Source organism: Heliangelus exortis, chromosome 7 (genome assembly GCF_036169615.1).
Source record: "Heliangelus exortis chromosome 7, bHelExo1.hap1, whole genome shotgun sequence".
Taxonomy (NCBI): Eukaryota; Metazoa; Chordata; class Aves; order Apodiformes; family Trochilidae; genus Heliangelus; species Heliangelus exortis.
Genome location: NC_092428.1, coordinates 33,568,499 through 33,589,005, shown reverse-complemented (window position 1 = coordinate 33,589,005; position 20,507 = coordinate 33,568,499). Strand labels below are relative to the sequence as shown.

The window sequence follows — 20,507 nt, the reverse complement described above, 5'->3', positions numbered from 1 at the left end:
TATGCTGGTCTCTCACCATCTCCTCCATGCTAATGTGAGCCTCTTAAGAGCTACAGTGTCCCAGAAGGAAAGTATTTTTTGGTACTTGCATGGAGTCTATTAATGGATAAGAAATATTCATATTGTCCTACTCTACTCCACACCTGCACCAGTGTTTATGATATATTATGATAGGAGGAGTAAACTAAAATATTAAAAAATATGTATCCAGCCTTTTCCCCCAGACAAATAAGTTGCTCAACTTCCATATGTGCAAAAATGTTAAAGTGTTTCTCTTTTTTTTTTTTTTTATGTTGCAAGAGGTGGATCCTACAGCTTCCAATATGAACTCAGGAGGACTTGGTCTGAAAATCAGAATTCTGCTTTGTGAACCAAGCTCATCTCTTTACCTTCCCAGCTAGAAAAGACTCATCTAGGTAAGTAGCCAAGAACAGGAGGGTACAAACAGAGATCTGGAAATGGAGTTTGGCTCAGGTTATATTGACTCTGGCAAAATCAAGATATATGAAAAATTGTACCTCAGATAAAAATAAATTACACTCTACAAGCATTTGAATTAGAGGAGTTCTCCATGTAAACTTAATAAATGAATGTTAATTCAGTTACCAATTTGTAGCTATGAAACATAACTAGTGATATTATTCTTTGGAACTTGTTTTGGAAAAGATTGCATAACCCATGAAGCAATTCTTCACCAAGTGCATAAAAGTGTCAGCTTATGCATAATTTATGCAGCTAATGTTAGTTATGGTCTGCTTAATAGTACTTAATGCTGCTGTATGACATCATTCTTTCATTTACCAATAGAAAACATAAAAAAGACCAATCAAAACCATTTTAAAGACTGAAAGATGTGCAGTTTTGATTTTTTGTTTAAATGTTGCAAGTCAATAGTCACCAGTAGTGGGTAAAGGTTTCTTTAAAAGGAGCAGTGTCATACATAGTCTACGTATTTACTAGTTAGTTAGTGAGTTTAATTACAATTTACTCACTGTGTCTGCTAACTAATATACTCTTAGTGTGCCCTCAGCAATTCATTTTGCCACCAGCACTGTAACTGGCTGTGTGAGCTTGCCCCTTTATCAGTGGCAATTATTAAATCCAATTTTAGTTGTACTCACTACACTTCCCCAGCTGCCTACAGGGCATCCCTACGGGAGGGTTATGACTTTGTGCCTCTCTTCTCAGCCTTTGCATCCTTTCCCCCTCCTCTTGCCCTGGGGAGAGGCAGCTGGGGCAGGGTCACAATGGGTCAGCACCCCCCTGGGAGGGCTCAGGGACACCTCTCCTGCCTGCACAGCAGGAGGAACAAGTCTGTGTCCAGTGTGCAGCTGCAAGAAGCCCTCTCCTTAGGCTGGGAAAGGAGTGAGTGTTTGTTTAGCTGGCTATGAGGAACAGAGGCATTAGATACCTCCAAAAGTCAAAAGCCCTTCACTTGTGACCTCATTGAGGTCACCGAGGCTGCTGCTGTATGAGAGGATGAGCCAAGGGTGTTACAGGGTTTGAGATCCTTGCTCTGAAGCCCAGCACAAGCCAATCTGTATGGCTTCTTAGAATATTGGGCAAAAAGTGCCTTTTGTTGTGAACTCTCCTTAGAGGGTCAATGAACAAATGGTTTATCAATATCTTCTTGCTGAATAACCTCACTGGATGTCTTTTTTTTTTGAGGGCAGCAATTCTGTCCTGTGGTTTGCAGACCACATTTCCTCATTTGTTGGGCTGGCTGCTGCTCTGATGACAAGAATCCAGTTTGTAATGTTCCTAGCAGGCGAGCTGGCCCGGGGTTGCAATTCCCACCACCTGCCTTTGGTGCCAGCTGTAAGATCTCCACTTGGCACTGCTGGAGAAGCCTGGGCCACGGTTAAGTGGGCGGAAACTGAAACTCATTTTGCAAGTGGTGATCTCAGTCTCTCACACACTTTCTAACTTCTCTTTCCAAATATTCCGAGCAATGCCACTTCAGTAGTCCTGAGGCAGCTTTTTGATTTACCAGAGCTCAGCAGCTTCCACAGAAGATGAAGAATTAAAATGTTTTGTTGTTGATCTTGGTCCATGGTTGTGTCTATGAGAAAAAAATACTGTGGTCCCTCAGGGGAGGCATGGGAGACTTTTGCCACAAACTTTATAAGTTATTTCCAACAAAAGTGATTCCAGGGCCCTTAGAAGCCCATCAGGACATGGATGGATAAGTTTGAAGAACATCACTGACTCAGGTCTTGAAAATTACTAAATTAGGAGTCGAACTGTGAAATGCAGATTTAGAAAAGTCCCATCCCAACCACAGGTCCTGATGCAAAGAGCAGTGAACCCAGCAGGAGTCTTTCTTTTGGCTTTAACCAGATGAGACCAGGTCCTCCCTTCACCTTCCAAGGCAGCTGGCTCTCTCCTGGCTTCTCTGGAGCAAAACTGCCAGGTATATGATCTGGAAGTCCACCACCATTACCAGGCTGATCATACCAGTGGGTTGAGCACTGGGCTATCAGTAGTCTTTGGGGTAATGAAACACCCACCTTTTTTAATCTTCTGGTTTAATCCAGCCTACTTTCTGCAACTGGTTTTTGTATGAGGGCAATCTGACCAACAGCTCTTGGGGCTGCAGTAATGTGGAAATACAGAATTCTTCATGAAAACCTTTGAAACAACAGGAAATTCTGCCCCACTTCTAATACAAATTACTTTGGATTACACCCAAGAGTAAACGATGCTGTCGGGTGTGTGCTGTTCTTTCCATGCACTGAATTTCTCAGCTGAAATAAAGGGTAGTTCTGAAAGACTTTTCTGATTCAAAACATACCATTTTCCACATGTGAACTTCATCATATTCATCAAATATGCACGATTAAGGCTGGATTTGACTTAAATCTAAGACAATAGCATGTTATGATTTCTACTTATGAAATCTATCTTAGAAATCACATTAGTTTGTAGTTTGATCACAAATATATTCAATATTCTTGGTGACACAGAAACTCTGCATCACTTCTTGGCAATGATGTGAAAATTGTGTTTTCTGTTCTCCTGGAGATGCTGCTCTCAGACAGGGAGGGGCACAGCACTAACAACATATTTGCAATTACCTGCAAGACTTAACCAAGGAAGTAGTCAGTTTATAGTTACCTTCAATATGTAAACTACAAATTATTAGTGCATGAAAATGGCATCTAAGTTCTGTTGCTGGGCTCTAGTAATTTTGGATATTTTCCATGCTATTACTGCCTGCTCCATATACCTTTACTGGTTCTTTTTGAAATTAACTTAATGGCACTCTGCAGAAATGGACTGCCTACTGAGAAGGAAAGCTTGCTTGCAAAGATGGACTAACTTCCTACTGGGAAGCACTGATTTGGCACAAACAAAGAAATGCTTTAGCATTAATTTACTTCGGTATCAAAATATTTAGAATAAATTATTTAAAATATTTAAGGATCGAATGGTCAATATTTGCTGTTAATAAATTGGAACCTGTGTACAAATATTTGACACTGAAAATTCCTCTGGTATCTCCCAGCTATAATACTGAGATAATGCACTCTTGACTTGCCAGGAGTGTTTTTTTTTTTCCCTTCAGGCAGCCAGGGACACATTCTGGAACTGGGGCTTACACTTGTGTGCACCCACATTTGTGCACCTATTCTCTGGTGAATTCAGCTCTGCTCACATTAGCACAGGTAATGGTGCTGCATGTTTTCCTTGTGCTTCCACCCAACACCAAACAAAGGTGAAGCTAAGCTGAAAGCAGAGGCCTGCCAAGCCACTACTGCCCCAGGTTTCAAAAAAAATATTTATTTGACTTGTTAAATTGCCAGATCCTTTGTAGCAGTGCTCTAGCAGTGTCCCCTCTCTGGCACAAGCCAGTTCTCCTGTGACATTCACTTGCTGTTATCCTGCAGGCTGGATCCAAACCCTTTTCCTTTTCCTTTTCCTTTTCCTTTTCCTTTCCCTTTCCCTTTCCCTTTCCCTTTCCCTTTCCCTTTCCCTTTCCCTTTCCCTTTCCCCTTTTCCTTTTCCTTTTTTCTTTTCCTTTTCCTTTTCCTTTTCCTTTTTCTTTTCCTCTCTATTTTTCCTTTTTCCTTTCCCTTTTCCTTTCCTTTTTTCCTTTACTTTTTTCTTTCCTTTCCTTTATCCTTTTCATTTCCTTTTTTTTTTTTCCTTTTCGTTTTTCTCTTTTTACTTATTTCCCCTCCTATATTCTTCTAAGAATTCAGTTTAAATCTAGGGGTTGAACTTCATCTGAGCAGAGATTGAGGAATTGCATTCTGAGGTTTTAATTGCAAAGTTGCCCTCCCCATTTTTTACAATAATTAATAAATTCTGATCCTTTGCCCAGCAGCCAATGGGGTAGGAATGGGTCACTGAATCTTAATTTTGCAATGGCAAAGAACCAAAGGAAAGCAAAGCTTCTGCCTGTGACTGCTGATATCTTTTGCTGGTTGGTTTAAACATTTTTCATTTTTTATTCTTTTAACTTAATCCAAGCTGTTTTGATGGCTATCAGAGTGTTTTAGCAGCACGTTCAGGCAAAAGGCATGTGTTACCAACTATGCTATGGGTTTTGCTTTGGTGCCTATCAGTGGGATATTGTCACTCATGGTAACACACCCCATGGAGCATAATGCTGAAAAATGGCACTAAAAAAAGTTAAAAAAAAAAAAAAAATAGAGAAAGGACTAGGAGACAGCGGCCTTTATCATTTCCTAAAAAAAATATTCTAAATAAATGTTCTAAATACCTCTAAAAAAATGAGCACAGCAACAAGCAAGAGGGAGGCAGGTTCAGCCTCAGCAGAGAGGCAGGAGGTGTGAGTGGAGCCCAGAGGCAGCACTGCTGGGCAACCCCAGTATCAGCAACCCCAGTACCAGCAACCCCAATATCAGCAATCCCAGTATCAGCAATCCCAGTACCAGCAAACCCCTCCTGCTTTGCCAGCTCTCAGCTGGGGGAAGGCACTTGGGGCTCTCCTCTCCTGTCACTCCAGAAACGTGGTAAATGAGTCGGGGATTTTGATCATATTGTGATTCTCATTAGTAAATCTGAATACAAATAGGTTTTAGCCTAAATAAATACTGTTTTGTCCGTGTGGCATGCCCAACACGTTACATTAGGAAAAGTTAATTTTATATGACTAAATATAATCAGAAACACAACATGAGGCCTGTCAAGTTGACATGGTATGATGGGTACCTTAACACTTCTCAGCAGGTAACGTTGTTTGCACACTGCTTAAACTTGTTCATCAATGACTTCTTGCATGATAACCAGAATATTAACAATACATTGAAGGTGGCACCAGGCTCCTGACAGGTACAAATGCCTTTCACCAAAGAGCTACCCTTGCAGAGGAAAATCTGCAGATAGTTTTGGTATTTCTTCCTCCTCTTTCCCCCTCTTTTTTTGTCGCTGTGTGCCCCTCCTGCTCCTGTCGTGCAAGTGGGGTGAAAAAACAAACACAAAACTCAATGGAAGAGCTTATGGATAAAAGTAAGGTAGAAATGAGTGTAAAGATCAGTGGTGGCAATAAAGGGAAGGAAAGCTAAAAGGTGCTGAGAAAGAAAAGCTAAGCAGAGATAAGAACTGTGTGTGGAAGAGAATTTGCTAATCATAAGTCAGAAGAAGGGAGGCTCTGCCTGGTCCTGTGAGCACTGGGTCACAGCACAAGCTGGTTTTGTGAAAAACAGGGAAGCTGAGAGGTTTTTTTACCTTCTTGAAACATCTCTCTCTTTCATTTTAGTGAAATTTTAGGTTTTTTCGGGTTAATCCCATTGAATCTATTTAATTTACTTTCTTTTGGATGTTATTTTAATCCTAATCCATATCTACTCTATGGTTGGGCCTTGTTGCCTTCCTTAGACCAAAATTTCAAATCCTGGCCTTTTAGGGAACTGGGATGCTGCAGTAACCAGGAGGTCTTTCTTTACGAGTGCAGAGTCCACCCAGGGCCAGTCCTCAGCTGTTTTATTTCCATCTCTGCTCCAGCTTTCCTCTCACACCATCACTCTTACTGACGTGCCCTTGAAGGAGAGGCAAGATCACTACCTACACAAAAGCCTAAAAATACTTCTCCTAGGCTGTGTTTAAGCTTCCCAGAGCCAGAGGAGTGGTTTGGGATGAGGATCTAAACCAGGACCTGGTTCAAATAGATTAGGGGGGAACTTTGGGTGTAAAACTCCACATTGGTGCATGGCTTTGCTTCACCAAGCCTTGAGTTTCCCCCATTAAAATATTGCACCTCTCTATTTTAAAATAAAGCTATGCCTTGTGTTTTAATTGAGACTCTGGTCTCCAGCTCCCAATACTTATAATCAGATTCCAGTTTTCCAGCTAAAGCTGTTTATTGATGTCCTACTTTTTTCACCATCGTAGCATGTCAATAAATTGGAGAACAGTTCCGTGTGTTAGATTTCCCCAAGCTTTCTGGGGAAATCCTTTGACAATTTACTGTATAAAGTCAGTTAATTGCTTTATATAGCAGAGCAATAGCAAGTATTTAGACATATCATATGACAGACATTCAGAAAATATGGGAAAGACACATTTGTCAATAAAATGAACGCTGGAAAAGCAAATTATTTTATTATGTGAAAGTTCTGGGTTTAAGCAGAGTTATCTTGATTGTACTAATAACTGCCATCCCTTAAGCAGCTGCTGCATGGCACAGAGAAACAGCTTCTCTTTATTTCCCTGAACCTTCTCAGGACCTCCCTGTAACCAACCAGAAAGTAAATCTCATGATGCCGTAGAATTTAATACAAAAAATGAAAGTTCAAATTATATTTTATTTTAAGTTGCATAGGGCCATAATAGAAAAAGATCATCAAAAACAATGAAAAGAAATAATTGTTAATTTCTACAGTACCTTGAAACAGAAGCCCCTGAGAATAAATAGAATAAGAATACTATTAAAATTTCCTCTTTTATTATATCTTCTCTGCCAGAGTAATTGTTGCTGTGTCCAATATATGCAGAGGACAATTTACTAGCTGTTTTCTATTAGTTTTTAGCATTAACATATACAGAAATAAAATGAATAGCTAGCTTTTCTTTGGTTAATTAAATGACTGACAAGTCACAGATGTTGCTGCATTGACTCTTCCATATGATTAAAAAAAGAAAAAAAAATCAAGCCTGGCAAACAAAAGAACAGTAGCCCAGCAGAGTAAATGGTCTCTTTATTAAGTGAATATTGATGCTATATTATGATTTTTTTATGAATGTGAATAAGGTAGAATACTTGTTCTTTTTCCAAGTTTTATATTAAGATTTGAAAAGAAAACCTGTTTCCTACATAATCCTCACAAAGGAGTTCAGAAGATGGTTTACTGCAGAAGTGACCTAATTTACAGGAGGTTCTGCTTCTGCAACATCTATCACAAAAGTGCATTTTTATTAGCAAGATACATATCTTTAATTTTTTTCTCCAGTATAATTTTAATAGAATCTTTGTAGCTAAAAGCTGGTATTGAAAATAAATATTCCATTTCTATTCAATACTATGGTTTAGTAAAATTCTTGAACAGATTTTATAGAAATATTCATAGGATAAGTATATTAAGCTGCAGCTCTCTCACTTCCTACCTTGTCCCTACTCCATCTTCATTAATAGCAGGACCCCTCTTGGAGCTGAAGAGTTTCTCTCCTTGAATTTTCCTAAGAGCTGGACTGAGGCAGTTGACCCATTTTAATTTAATTTAATTTCCAAATAATTGGAAGACAGGTGATCACTTTAGTCCTTAGGTTAGCAGACCTGAACTGCCCTGTGCCTCGAGGGTTCTCTTTCATTAAACATTGCTGCATTTAACAGATATTATTGTTTCTTTGGCACAGTCAGATGCTTTCAATGAGCTTTTTTTACTTACTTCTGCAGTGTCCTGAGTTCCTTCACCTAAAGCAGGCAGATGAGAGGTGGGAACAGAGCATTTTATGGGATTAACGTGACAATGAGATAAAAACTGCTTTGAAAAAAATACATGAAACCTATATACAGTATGTGTTCTACCTGTGACATATGATGCCACTTCCACCATCAGCAGACAAAAGGCAGGAGCTGCAGAGATGAGTTACCAGCCCTGGGTGGAAGTTTGGGGCAGGAAGTGGAGTATTTTAACTCATTCAACCAGCAAAGAACTCAAAAGGACAGAATGCAAATACTGGTGATGGATTCCAGGCAGAAGATGGAAACTGGAAGCAAGATGCTGTGTAAAGTGCCATATTTAATTAACAGGGTTAGCTTAGCTATACTATTTACATATTTGTAAAACACTCCAGGAGCTCAGAGCCTCTTTCCATCAAGTGAGATCTCTGATGCAGTATTGAATTACAACAAAAATTGAATCTACAAAAAAAAAATAAAATAATCTTCCCACTTACCAAGTTAAGCACCTTGCAGAGCATGGATCCCACTTGAGATTCTGAGTTCTGCTATGAACAGGTCTTGCTCTGACAGCCTGAGCAGTCCTAGCCAGGCCACTACTTCAAGCTTAACTTTTAGGCAGATTCTTTAATAAGAAAAGGAAATGGATGTAAATAATACTTACCCTTTTTTACAGTTTTTCCCCAGTCTTTAATCACATGGAGAACATCAACATGTGTCCTCCTCCAGCACTGCCCAGCTGGAGCCTGCAGGGCTGAGCCCCAGAGGGGTGGTAATTTCAGCCTGGAGTACAAATAATTCAGAGCATCCTTGCCTGGCCAAACCTGGCAGGCCACAGGCCACTGATTAGCTCTTAAATTGCCCTGGAAATTCATTTCAAGGTTCGACCCAAGGAATTTGGTTACCTCTGATCAACACAAAACTACCAAAGCCCCTAAAAGCTATTTTTATTCTGAATGGAAGAGATGGCAGTGGTGGTTGCTGTGAAAAGTACAGTGTCCTGCTTCACCAGGGGATGGCAAAGGAAATACTTCACACCCTCAGGATTGACTGCATTAATTACAAGGGTGATGAATAGTGTTCAACCTATGTAAATAACTGTGTGCTGGAGATTCCAGCCCAATGAAAGTACAGCTATGTTTTAGTGGATGGTGGCATCGTATTTCATAGAGTAAAAGTTGTGAGGGAAGAGGAGTGATATTTATGGAGTGCAAAGCACTGTGGGATTTTGTGGGAAACCACATATATTCAGCTTGTCAGAAAACATCTTAATATTTACTCTTACAATCCCTAGGCTACTGCTTTCTAAACCTAAAGCTTTCATTAGCCCATTTACCAGATATAAAACATTTGTAAGTCTGTTGAAAGAGTTACTTTCAGGAGTGGCATTTTTCACAGCAAAACGATGATACCTTTGCATAACCTCATTATGCAGCAGTGTCAGCTCCTGCGAGCGAGCTGCCTTATCCCCTTGAATTAATTCCCTATTTCTACATTTCTCTGCACAGCCTCTGATTATCCCAGACCATCCCCCCAGTCCTATTATTTCCCACGGAGAAGGATCCCACTTTCTGGGTTGGCGCCGGCCCGGCGCCGTGCTGACCCGACAGCACAGGGAGCCGTGTGTTCCTGGCACTGCCAATGGGATCTCTCCTTCCATTTTCCTGAATTCCCAGTTTTTAAAGCTGTTTTACCCAGAGTCCTCCCTTCCCCATTCATTCTCTGCCCCACCATGGCTGGTCCGGGCTGCTCTCAATGCCCTGAAAGGCTCCTTCTCTCTATGGCTCACAATCTGCAGGGGAAAAAAAAACCCCAACAACAAACCAACAAAAAAAATCCAAAAAAAGGCTTTTATTCTTTTATTCCTTCCTGTCAGTTCAGGGCTCTGACGATTTTATGATGGGAAGTTTTATAAATTGAAAATATTCCTTAAAACCTAAATAAGGATGATATTTGGTTTCGGTCAAAATAAATATTTTTCACTCGTGTTGCATGCACAATATGTTACATTAAGAAAGGTTAATTCTGTATTAAATATAATCAAAAACACAACATGGGGCCTGTCATGCTGACATGGTGCAATAGGTACTTTAATACTGCTCAGCAGGAACCCTTGTTATATTTTTTATATGTTAGTAGATGTCTACTTAGAATTGATCAAACCTTTCCTTCTGAAACATATATGCCAACACCTCCACAGCACACTATAAACCAGACTCTCAGAAAACAATAATGATGCTTATCAGTCACTCGCCTTGAGTTTGCTTGTGAAAAACCTCTAGCTAGAATGCTATTGGAGCTCTTAAAACATAGATCTTTTTGCTGCACTGATAATTCACTCACAGCTTGAGATTGATGACTATGTGAAGTCCATAAAAGATGTTACCACTATATTTTCTTCTTATGATTTATTTTATCATGTTGTCAAGGTTTGCAGAAAACAAGAAACAAATCAATGAATGTCATGCTTAAATATTAAAGAAGGCTGTAATACACAATTTTATTCAGATGCCTTATTCAATCTTGTAGCTCTGAAAAGGGTAGCAGCAGCAAAGCTTTTATTTGAATTACTTTTGGAAAAATTAATTTAGTGTGAATGTTGAATTGTGAATGGCAAAAGGGTAGCTAACCTTATTTGTTTAAAGAAGAATATGGAGTAACTTGGGTCGGTTGCTTTTTTGAAAAAGGTTTTGAGAACCTGGGGAAATTCACTGGCTTTTCAACTGCAGAAACTTTGGGTCAGGATTGCTTAATGAGCTCCTACTTTCTAAATTAATGAAAGGCAGGCTGAGGGAAGGGGGGAGCAGGGCAGAGCTCTGGAGCAGCTGTTGGTAGCAGCAGTCCCTCAGTGCTGCAAAGCTGTTTTAAAAGTGCTTTTCCTCCTTCATTACCACGGAACTGGGATCACATCTTACACCTTGGCAGAGGGTGGGCAAGGAGGGGGAAAGCAGCAGGGCCAGGGTTTGGGGGTCTGATGCTGTTCCCAAGCTGGCTCTTCCCCTCCTGATGCCCTTCTCTGTGCCATCCATTTTTTGATAAAATATGTGGAAGGCAGGATTTTTGCTAAACTGTTCTCTTTTCTGTCTTTCCAACCTTCTTAGCTCTAGAGAACACTTAAAGTATTTCAAGGAACGTTTCTTTCTGCTACAATACTTTCTAATGCACCCACCTTGTTTTTTCTCCAGAGATGGAATTGATATTGAGTGAGAAGATCAGGCAAAAACATTGTTACCTGCCCCAAAGATATCAGGCAGTAAGAGAGATAAGTTGTTTTTTTTTAAGTAATCAAAGTTGATGCTTTAATTTAGATTAAGACCGTGAAAGCAAACAAAACTATCTTTTGTGTGCAACTTTCATAACATATCAGAGTATATTTGTAGCACAGTATTAAAAATAAACTCCCTTGGATTATGTGTTTCCCAAGTTTATTATTTAAATTAACCTAAGAGCAATTCTCGGAGAATCAAATTTGTAACACAGGACCCAATTTTGGCAGCCCATCCCCTGCATACCTTGTTGTTTATTAGAACACAGGCACGGGAAGCAAACTTAAAGTCCATCAGTTTGTACTCTTCAGCTTTTCTCTCTTTCCCTGCCCAGCAGGGTGTAAAATGACAGTCACACTAAAACAACATCATCAGGAGCAGCATTACCAAAGACAGCAAGTTCTGTCTGCAAAGCAGACACCAAACCTTGATTTCATAGGGTACCTCCTCTCCTTAGAAGTGGCAGAGCATTCAGAGACTGGAAAGCAGGGACACATTTTTGTCTCTTTTTCCCCCATTTATTTGTTTTGGCAGCCACTTTGGATACAATTCACCCGTGTGCAGATGGCAAACACGAGCCCCATGCACTGAAATCCCATGTAAGTCTTTTCCTGGAGGTGGGATTGGTAGCAGTGCCCCAGCTCTGCAGGAACCTGAGACTCTTCCAGGGTTGCCAAGATCTAACTGGAAGTGCTGATTTTTCCCAGGCCCAAGTAGCTGCTGCAGCTTTGTTTGTTTGCTTTGAAATTCATTTCTGAATTGTGGTGCATCTCAGCTACTCAGACAGGGCTGGAGAGAAAAAATATTGGTTTGCACTTTCGGAGACTGTTTTTTTTTCCTACCATTAGTGGCCCTGGTGATTGCCTTGCATTTGCTCTGGGAAAGTTGATTTGCACAGCACCTCACTAGATGTCCTTGGGAAAAAAAGAAAAACAAAACAAAACAAAATGCCACCACGAAACCCAACCAATACTTTGTTGCTAATAGAATTTCATTCTCTGTTTTGATTTTGCAGCTTGAGTCACAGTGAGTTGTGTTAGCACTGAAGTAAGGGTTGTTTCTTTTCACATTTTTCTCCTTAAAGCTTCAGACAGTGAGAACTCTGGAAGGCTTTTTGACATCATTTGTGACATTTGGAGTAATTTTTGACATCATTTGTGTCATCTGTGACTTTTCTGAGCCTTTAAGATGTGGTTAACAGAGGAGGTGAAGATGATTGGAAAACTTTCCAGTTGTGCTGGAAATTGTTACTTGAACTTCCAGTAGGTCACCTCCTCTCCCCTGCCCCTCTGGAAGGTCTGGGGAAGCTTCTTCACACTGTTGCTGGAGGAAATGCTGTGGTAAAGCTCAAGCAGCATGGTGCTGAGACTTGCTAAAAGTGCTTGGGGCAGAACTGCTTCATTGCACACGTTTGCTAGAAATTTGCCTGGAATTTTCCTTCTTGTGCTGCTTCTCCTTCAGAGAGCTGAACTGCAGCGTCTGCCTTCCCTCACATGCCTTAAAAATGCTCTTGCAAGCACAAGCAGTGAGCTTGGTGCTATGAAAATATTCACATTTAATGTCTATTATTATATATATGTGTGTGGCTGCCCCATCCCTGGCAGTGTCTCAGCCCAGGCTGGATGGGGCTTGGGCACCCTGGGCTGGGGGAGCTGTCCCTGCCCATGGAAGGGGATTGGAATTAAGTGATCCTGAAGGTCCCTTCCACCCCAACCAGTCTGGGATTCTGGGATTCTCTGTGCTTGTTATATTGCAGCTTTTCTTGGTCCTACTGCTTGGGTGGGGTTTTGCCTGGGCAATACAAAGTGCTAAACCAGATTTTAAGAAAGTACTTACAGGGGCACAAGTTTAAGGGGAGATGCTGATTTTACTGATTTTAAAGGGAGATTCCCTTCGCCATCACTGGGCCTAGGACTCCCTCCAGCATTTGGGAGGTAATGTTCTCTCCAGCTATAGAGACATTGGTTGGTCCTGCCAACTTCTCTGAGGATGAGCTGAAGGAGGAAAGCTTTCCAAAGTGCACTGAACAGTTAACTCACCCAAAATTTGCTATTGAGAAGAACAAGCTGAATCTTTAGGTGAAAGCCAACTTTCCTGACAGCTTGCAAATATCTGGCTGATTTGTTTGTGTTTGTCCATAATCACCCGTAGAAGATCTTGTCTTAGTTTCCACACTGGCATGTGGCTGCTGATTTAATGGAGCTGCACCAGTGCACTGAAGAATTAGAAAAGGCTCCAACCCAGTGTGTGTGTGTGCCTGTAGATAGAATTTTTTAAAATACCCTTATTTATACATGAATACAAAGTTAATGTTTTGGCTTTCTTCCGGGACAATCTGTAAAAGAAAAACTAGAGCTGGGGATTAAAAAGAGTGTGCAAACCATGTGTAAACCATGAAATTCAATTAGTTCCTCTTAGGAAGCCAAATTTTGGTGAATACTGTAGAGAAAAGGTAGGGATAAAATGCCTAAGCCAAAGCTGTACTTAATAAGCTGCAGTAATTAGTTACAAATGGCTCGTTCAACCTGCAAACACATCTCTTTTTTTTTGCCCATGTTTATGAATGTTAAGGACAACGAAGGAGAGGGTTAAAGAATATCTTAGAAGAACTTTCCACTGCAAATCTTCTACCAGAAAGGTCTTTGGTGGTGTTGGAAGGTGAACACAGAGAAAAAGGCACAGGGTGCCTGGCCTGGACACGTGGTGTGAGGGACCAAGAGGGTCTGGGGGGAGATACGGTCCAGGGGCATGGGGCTTGTCCATTCCCAGAGCTTCCCAGGGCATCCCAGTGGGTGTGGGTGGGACAGTGTGAGAAAGGGTTATACACATGGGCACTTAAAAGGAGTATTGGGAAAATAGTGACCAGATTTACCAACGAGGTCATGTATAACAAGCTGCACAGGAAATCAGGAGCATTGTCCTGTTATTGATGTGTCCCTTTTTTACCCCTGCATCCTCCCTATTTTTTTTTTTTTTTTTTTTTTACTGTATCCCATAGCAATTTGATATTTGAATTGTATAGTAACTCTTCAGAATTGGAAGGGTAAAAGGTAAATTGTGCTGCAGTCTGCAATAGATTAATTGGCAAATGTTCCTGGTATTGTTTCTGGGAGTGCTACCTCACTATTCTCGTCTCTCTGAAAGGGCTCCTTGAAGTCAGAAGCTCTGGTGAAAATACCCTTGTCCAAAAACAGAGCTGCAGCTCCTGCTCCACAATTCATCTTACAATCAAAGGGCCTTTGCTGTCAGTACAGGAACTGGAGCAACAAATGCAGACCATTGACAATTCCTTTTCTTGCTCCCTCCCCCCAGCTCCCTCCAGAACAGGCTGCAATCCTGCACTAATCCATACTGGGAACAGTAAACACTTCTGACCTATGAAATCCTTTTTGTAAGAAAAGTGTTTTCCTGGCTACATATTCCTAATCACCTTTTTATATATATATATATTTTTTTTTATTTGTTTCTGAATCTTCATGATTTTTGAGAGATTGACCAAAGCCTGAACCACTTCCAACTCAAGCCTTTAGCAGGGGGAGTGGGTCAAACTGGAGTTCCTTGATCCATTGTTACTTAATTTCTGGGTCAGGTTCCAGAAAGACCCCTTCTTCCTCTTTTGTTTCAGATGAAAAACACTCAAGAATTGATTTTCTGCTGGGAAACCTGCACAAGATGGTCAGAATTTCATGAGAAATGCAGCCCTTAGTCTTCCCAAGATGGTGGAGCTCCCTCTTTTGGGGCAACAGTCACCAAAAGCATCACGGGCAGGGAATAATTAGCCTCCTTCTTAATTGGTAATCAACCCAAGTTTGTTATTAGTTGGCTTTCCTTCCCAATTTATTTTTAAGCTAACCACAACTGTTACTTTGACAGAGTTGCAGGAGGAACAGAACACACTCAAGGTGCCAGGAAGGAGAGGAGGTGGATGGGAGCTGCCAGGTGTAACCCCAGGAAACATCTGACTTTTTCCTCCTGATTTTTCACCAGCTCATCTTTGGCCAGGTGAGGAGGCTGCTCCAAACTGGGAGCTCTGAGAGCAAATGCCATGATCAGGAGACTGCAGAGGGGTCTGGGCTTTCCCAAGGTGGTGCCTGCTCTTCAGACCTTTCCTCTGTGCTTCTGGCTGTCACGAAGCCAGCATGGCTTCAGCTCCTGAAGGAAGCACAGGACTGGGGTTTGGGAGTGTTGATGCCCTTAAAAACATCTTGTGAAGCTTCACTCCATAGCCTTGGCCATGACACTTAACCTTGGTGCCTCAGATTCCCTGTCAAGAAGGGGATAATAGCACTCCCTTATCTACTCCAGAGCGGGCTTTGAGGATTAATTAGTTAATATTTGTACAGTGCTTTGAACATAAGTGCTTGGTATTATCATTCTTACTTCACTGCTCCGGGCTCATTTTCTCCTTTGGCCTGATGTGCCTTCCTGCCTTTTTAAAAGCTCTTTGTCTTGTCTCAGCCCTGCTGTGTCCTGCCCTTGCATGGCCTCGCTGCAGGGTCTGGGTCTGCAGAACATCTGCAGAAGGACAGGGGCCAGCACTTCCTCCCTTCCTCCTCCTGTTCACACCAAGAGAAACTCAGCCTGGCATTTGCAGGGGGCTCGTGGGGAAATGGTCACTCAGATTCTCCTTCCACTCCATCAACAGGGTTTCTGGCAACAGCAACAAGAAGGGAGCTGGGGAGGCAGTTGGCACGGTGTGCAGATAGCAGGGCCCCTTCTCATTGTTCTTATCTGTTCTTTGAAAGAAACAAAGAGAAAGAAAGAGAAAAAAAAGGAAAAGGTGTGGGGAGAACAGGAGAGGAAGCAGAACCTGTGTGTTTCTGACACCTGGAAATGCCTTTGGAAGAAATTCTCACCTAGCTCCATCATGAATGTGCTCAGTGAGCTGGTACCACACACAGAGAAGCCTTTGGCATAAACCAGTTTTAACTTCTGCTTTGGTGAGGCCCTGCAGACACACACATACACAAACACCCCCAGGTGTGTCCTCCTGGTCTGTGTCCAGTTTTTTCTTTCTTCCTCCAGGAAATGGGTCTTGCTGCTGGAGCAAAGACCAAGCCCCTGCTCTGGGCCACCAAAGCAGCAGTTCCTTGGGGTGCCCCAATAGTGCCACCAATAATGTGGTGTTTTCTGCATCCCTCTGCCCCTGCCTGGGGCCCCTCTGCCCCCATCACTCCTGTGAAGTGGGGCAGTGGCCACTGCTGTCCCCAGGCTGCCATTGGGTCCCATCACACAGGTCCCTGCTGTCCCCCTGGGAGCCCCTTTTGTGCAGAGGTGCCCAAGTTCTTTATCCTCAGGTGTCACAGAGAACAGTGGTGTGGCTGGCATGGAGTGAGAAGCATTTGGAGGATGTTTTCCTGCAGGCAGGATAACTCTGCTCAGGCCCTGGTCAGAAACATCAGTGGGTGAATATTTCATCTCTTTGTTCCCTCTGTTCTCTCCTCTGTAATGGATTGGGCAGGAACTGTCTTTTCCTACATGTCTGCAGTGCCCAAGAGCTCCAATTTCTCCTTTCTCCCTGTTACTGCAAGAGAAACCTGTCTGTATTGTCTGAGTGTCTTTAATGTGCAATTCCACCAGCCTAATGGGCACCTGATGGTACAGATAGATTTGATTCCAGATTTGGATCTGCTGACATAAACCTTAATGCCTTTTATTGTGTGCCACTTTGGGAAAACCTGATTAACAGCAACAAAGAGATAATTATGCAAGATGAAGACAATGTAGTTGTTTTAAAAATAATGTATATCATACAATTAATGCTACTTTGTCCTATATCAAAGTCACACTACCTGCATTAATCATACATCTTCATAGTTTCTAAACATTAATAGCAAGAAATAAAAAGAAGAATTCCTAATCCCAAGGAGAGTCACAATAATGGGGGGTTGGGTTTCTTCTGAGAAGAAGAGAGGCGAGTGATGCAGGTTTGCAGCCTAGTTATTACAAAATGTAGAATATATGACTATTTTTTTTAGAAAAAAAGGGGCTTAAGCCGGGCCGGGGACCCTAAATAAAAATTAATTCCATTTTGTCTTCCTGCATTAATGCTATCTGCAGTTTTCATTTTTAAATTCAGGTGTTGCTGGAAATAAGAAGTAGAGGTGTTCCTGCTTCTGACTGCACATCAAGGGCCAGACCAGAGCTGTGAAGCCAAGTGGCTGCTGGGAAAACTGCTCCTCCCTTGGAACTTAAAGATGTGGAAGCCACATGATGTGGAGTAGCTCAGCAGTAGGTATGGAGGAGGATAAGTTATCTCTTAAACTTTGGAAGGTTTAAGATGTTAAAACCTGGTGGTGAGGCAATGGGAATGCTTGGATGGACAGATGTACACACAGATTTTAGCAATTCTTCTGATTAAGTATTCTAAAACTAACACTGGGAAATGTTCATTCAGCCCTCACAAAAGATGTTGCCCTTTAGGGGTTTTTTTGGGGTAGCATTCATCCAGGGCAAAAAGGCACCAAGGATTTAAATTCTGGTTAAAGCACAGAGTCCCAAGTTTTTGGCTTTAAGGGGACAGTCCCATTTGCTCTCCTCTGCCTCACAGCATCATCTGCAACCATTGCTTGCCCTGTGTAATGCTCCAGACAAAGTCCTGCCCTCTCCTTTTCTTGCTTGGGTTGTCCTGAGTGTGCAGGTTGATGGGAGGTGTGTTGGGCTGGGGGGAAGGTGGGCTGGGTTCTTTCCTGCTCTCCTGCTCAGCCACCAGGTTTTGGTACTCCCTGGAGAGCTTGGAGAACGTGTCCTCCCATGGCCATGGGCTCCAGCAGACCCAGGGAGGGTGAGTGCTGCAACATGGCCCTCAGCATGGAGTAGCACAGACATTATCTGTGTTATGAACCCTGTGTGTCTGCCTCCATCTTCCCTCACTGTCTGTAAAGACCAAATGTCAACTCCATCTTTCCAATTGTGGCCCATCTACAGTAGCAGAGAGGTTTCTATGTAGAGCAGCAATGCTGCAGGATTAACATTTTTCTGCTTGTTGACAAAATGACCTTAATCTTGCTGCTGTCACCCAGCTTTCCATGTTGCACACCACGCTTTCCAAAGCTCTTTAATTTATATTTTTTTCCCCACATACCTTTTCCAAATGGCAACTGCTTTGTGTTATTGGTGGCTTCTGAGCTGGGGGAATTCAGGGCAGGTTTGGGTGTGCTTGTTACATTACCTTCTGTGGGATGGATGGGGCTATACCATATGTGCCTCTGCAATTAGACATTTTGATTTCCAAAGTATTTAGTTACCATTTGCTGAACCATTGAGTAATTACCACAGCAAAATTGCACAATCTGTCAGTACGTCAGCTAAGTGTGCTTCTGGACAGCTTTACATCCACCTTCACCAGCACAGAGCTTTTCCTGGCCCTCGTCTGGTTAAACTGCAGCCCTTTTGGGAGAGAAATTTCTCCTGGCAAGGAAACCTCCAAGAAGGGTGTGAATACCCAGATCTGCACACCTGCCCGTGGAGGATCTCATGCCTCCGAGGGAAAGTGCTATTTAAGGTAAAATGTTCCATTAAAGATGGTGGCTTTTGAAGGCTGCAAAGTGCTATTCTGGGAAATGGGTTTGGAGTCAGACACTCAGCACTTCTGGTTTCCTTATTTCCTTGCATTTAGCAATGGCAATTCTGCCACTGGCAGGGGGAAATCTGAAAATTGTTACCCACCACACCCAATGGAAGCAGGAGGATTTCCAACCTGAGAATAGGCTTAGAATCATAAAAGCAATAATTGTTTCCACTTTTTTTTTTTTTTTTTTTTTTTTTTTTCTTTTTTCAGTAGATAAGGGAGAGCTTTCTATCCAGGAATGGAAAATTAACATTACTTTGAATAGAGGAGAGCAAGAGGCGTCATTTTCTCCCCTCCCTCCTTCTCCCCACCAAATTAAACACTCAGGAATCTTGAGAAAATTGGGTCACTAATATGGAAATTTTAAAGTATTGATAATACCAACATGACAAGTTGTCACTTTGCAGTATGTTCTTAAACACGACTAAACCTTAATAACCAGGTTATTCTAGAATAATCAGGGTAACAGAACGGGAATGAATGGCAGCTACTGTAATTATTCTAGAAAGAGGACCAAAGCAAACAGAAATTCTCTCTAATTTTATATATTCCCAATAGGAGCACATAGTACATCATTATCACTATAGAAACTACTTAGTAGTTTCTCCAAAAATCAGCTACGCTTCACGGTCTTGTGGGCCAATGTCTGAGCTGCACGTGAGCCAGAACCCTCTGATTCCAGCAGAGGTAAGCTCAGAGCAAGCAGCAGGAGGCTGCAGCCCACAAAACAAATTTCCTAAGCCAAACATATTAAATCCAATATATTTTTCATTGATTTAATAGCCTGAAACTTTGTATACAACTGACACTTTCTGGATATTAATGGGCATTAGTGCTCAGGAAGAGAGGGCGAGAGCTGAAAATGAGACTGTGCAGACGTTGGGGAAAGAAGGAGCTACAGAGGGCTTTGCTCTATATGAAAGTTCTCAGTAGCTGGATGAAATCTCTAATTAAATAAGATACTCTACAAAATTCTTCAGTGGCTTTGGCCCTGTTTTCAGTGAAAGCTGTTATTGCTGTCCTAATGCTTTGCATAAGAGTCAGATGATCATCTCTGAAAAACAAACAAACAAAAAGATATATCTGCTAATAAGAAAAATAAAATTATACGACGTGTCAGCTAATAAAAATCATCATGTTTGAAAATGAAAAAATATATATCTGCTAATAAAAAATTAACCTATTGAAAAAAAAAAATCCACATGTACCTGCTCATAAAAAAACCCCATAAAATTTATCATGACTCAAAGCCAGAGACTGTTTCCAGCACTCCTCTTTCTAGGTCCCCACTGCTGTGGTGTGGTGGGGACAGCACCATGTGTGTCAGTGCATGCAGAGCCCACCCTGGGATTCGGTCCATCTGGGAGAGATGCAAATGTTGCTGCCTCCTTATTGCATGGCAGGATTTATTTACTTGTTCATTCTGGTTTGGTTTGTTGCTGGGTGTGTTGTTTTGGTTTAATTACAGAGATCTGGTGTAAAACAATTCTGCCATCCAAGATGCTGTGCCATATTTTAATTTATTCATCAGGTTATCGAAAAAATCTGCAAGAAAAACCTTTGCTTTTGTAAACTGACCTTGTTTTGGTGTAGATGTGGAGGGGAAGGGGGGTGAGGAGGGGACAGAGGGGGGACAGATAAATCAGGCTTTCACAAAGGAGGCTGCTTGCTAATCTGACACGGCTGCCTGTGATGTATGCTATCTGAGTTCCCAAAGTTTATCACATTAGTAAAAAAAAATACTGTACACATAAAGCCAGATCCTGGGGAAAAAAAAAAAAAAAAAAAAAAGAAAAAAGAAAAA

The 20,507-nt window shown here is 41.7% G+C and overlaps 1 long non-coding RNA gene across 1 annotated transcript in view; it reads left to right on the top strand.

The window, feature by feature from the left end:
• LOC139798076 (uncharacterized) overlaps positions 1 to 15,131 on the top strand; it is a 38,656-nt gene extending 23,525 nt beyond the window's left edge. Inside the window, exons 5-6 of the long non-coding RNA XR_011726710.1 lie at positions 301 to 416; positions 15,007 to 15,131. This is a non-coding gene — a long non-coding RNA (uncharacterized lncRNA). The remainder of the gene's footprint in view (positions 1 to 300; positions 417 to 15,006) is intronic.
• The last annotated feature ends 5,376 nt before the right edge of the window (positions 15,132 to 20,507 follow it).